Raw genomic sequence first — 2,500 nt, 5'->3', positions numbered from 1 at the left:
AATGTACGGCCAATGATGTGAAACAAAAGTGTTTTGTGATGTCAACATCTCATGACCACATTTTTACCAGACTATATTATTGATCTCCTCACATTCAGATTAGGGCTTTCACCAACTAGCCGACTAGTCGACTAGTATAACCACTAGTCGACCTTGTTGGTACTAGTCAAATAGTTGAAAAAAAAACACGTTTTTTTTTATTTTATTTTTTTTATGCCATAGTAATGGCCCATCTTACTATTATTATTATCCTCCTGACTTTATTTTTTATCAAAAGGGGGTCAAAAGTAAGCCCAATAAAAGCCTATTATTGGGCAATGGGGATCCTTGGAGACACTGCTGTGGTGCTGTGCTGCTGTGCCAGAAGCACTTCCCTTAAAACGCCATAAAAATAAGGGCAAAAGGATAATAATAATAGTTATATAGTAGTAGGATGGCATTCAAACAATGCCCCCCCTAAAAAAAAAAATGTAATTTTTTTTTTAATGTAAATTTCGACTAGTCGACTAGTCGACTACCACTGGGTCAAATTAGTCGACCTGTAAAAATCTCTAGTCGTGAAAGCCCGAATTCAGATGAAAATTGAAAATCTGTGAAGTTTTCCTTTAGATTGTGAACTGGTCCACAGACTGAAGGTTCAAACTGAATGAGCAGCACTGCGAATTATGGGTAATTATCAGTTGTCAACAGAGATTTGATGGCCAGCAGATAAATATTCAACATAAATGGTTTCGGAAAAAAAATATCATCCACATGCCATTATTATTTCTTGCCGTTAAAACAGGGGAATTCTTTTGAATCAGATGAAATAAAATTCCCACAATGGAAGCGACAGCTGTGGCCGTTAAAAATACATCGACAAAGTCATCTGGGTGCAATTCACCATATTGTACCGTCCTGTATTACAGTCTAGAGAAGAGATGTGTTTGGAAAGATCTGAAATAAAAATGGATGCCGTGTCAACAGATGTAGCCATTAAAAATACATTTGAACCATGGATTAAAATATCATCGCTGGAAACCTTGTATGTTACTTTTCAGGAAATGGAACAAAGAACTTGTGTTCCAATGGATCCAATGTAGTTATTATTTACAGTACTCACATATTATTGTTAATACATTTCATTGATTAAATATGTATAAAACCCCAAGACAGACGTAACCACTTTCAGCCAGACATCCCTATTTTGGGCAGGTCATTATTATAGGCGAAGATTTTCAAACATAAAAAGTAAAAATAGCTGATCTACAAGCTCACAACACGTTGCATCGCTACTTTTGCACAACGCTATCATATGACAAAGTATTAACAAAATCATTCATGAAGAAAAACATTATATAAAAAGATGGAATATGGATATACAAGGTTTCTGCCCGACAGTGACGATGTGAGATATTGTATCACTTAAAACAAAAAAAAACTAAAACAAACACAGCATTCCCTTAACAGATGTAGCTGATAACAATACGTCCTAATGCTGGAATCAATGGGAGAAGTATTTATAGATGAAAGCACTTGGGTATTCGCACAGTAAGAGAAGGGAACATGAATGAACAGATGGATGTTTGGGGTCGTCTGTCTCTGTGTGTGTTTGTTCTGTACCATATGTGCCCTGCAGAATGATTTACTCATTACTGTGTACGCATTAGTGAAGGCTCAAGACAGACAGACAGACAGACAGACAGACAGACAGACAGACAGACAGACAGATCAAGTGAGAAAGTGAGAAAGTGAGATTATAATGTTTCCTCACATATGTCGTCTAAGAGAAGAAAATTAAATAAAATGACGTGTGTCTGTGTGTGTGTGCACGTGAACGCGTCCGTCACCGTGCACTGATCAATTAGGTCTCGTCTCAGTCTCAGTGATTTGTGTGCGAGTTATTAAACAGGGCTAATTCATCCTACCTTCATACTGGCTATAAATCTGTGTGTGTGTGTGTGTGTGTGTGTGTGTGTGTGTGTGTGTGTGTGTGTGTGTGTGTGTGTGTGTGTGTGTGTGTGTGTGTGTGATTCATGGTCAGTAGGGAGTGCGTGCTATGCCACATTTTTCTCCATGTAATTAACAGTAAATTGTTTTTACTGCAGCACGCCATGAATATCCCCTCTGCTTAACACTGAGCCTCTCAAAACGACTGACTCCGTGTGTGTGTGTGCGTGTGTGTGTGTGTGTGTGTGTGTGTGTGTGTGTGTGTGTGTGTGTGTGTGTGTGTGTGTGCGTGCGTGCGTGCGTGCGTGCGTGCGTGCGTGCGTGCGTGCGTGCGTGCGTGCGTGCGTGCGTGCGTGCGTGCGTGCGTGCGTGCGTGCGTGCGCACAGGTCTGATCAAAGGGAGATCTGCTACATTCACATGATTGTTCTGCAATAGAATTGGGTTCTCTTTCACTAATGCCTGGTTTATAATTAGTTGCACAGTGTGTCACGCACTGAAAACAGCAGATCTACAAGCTCACATTGCATGAGCTGCCATGCATTTTTGGTGCGCGACAGTGGCGCGCAACTC

General features: G+C 40.2%; 1 protein-coding gene across 1 annotated transcript in view; it reads right to left on the bottom strand.

The window, feature by feature from the left end:
• The window catches only part of ush2a (Usher syndrome 2A (autosomal recessive, mild)), a gene marked incomplete at both ends in the record, with an annotated part of 295,634 nt that overhangs the window by 202,455 nt on the left and 90,679 nt on the right, over window positions 1-2,500 (bottom strand). The gene's annotated exons all lie outside the window — the stretch shown is intronic.

This window comes from Gymnoscopelus microlampas (assembly GCF_963454915.1).
Source record: "Gymnoscopelus microlampas genome assembly, chromosome: 1".
Lineage (NCBI taxonomy): Eukaryota > Metazoa > Chordata > Actinopteri > Myctophiformes > Myctophidae > Gymnoscopelus > Gymnoscopelus microlampas.
The sequence above is the reverse complement of the archived record's forward strand: the minus strand, read 5'-3'. Positions and strand labels throughout refer to the sequence as shown.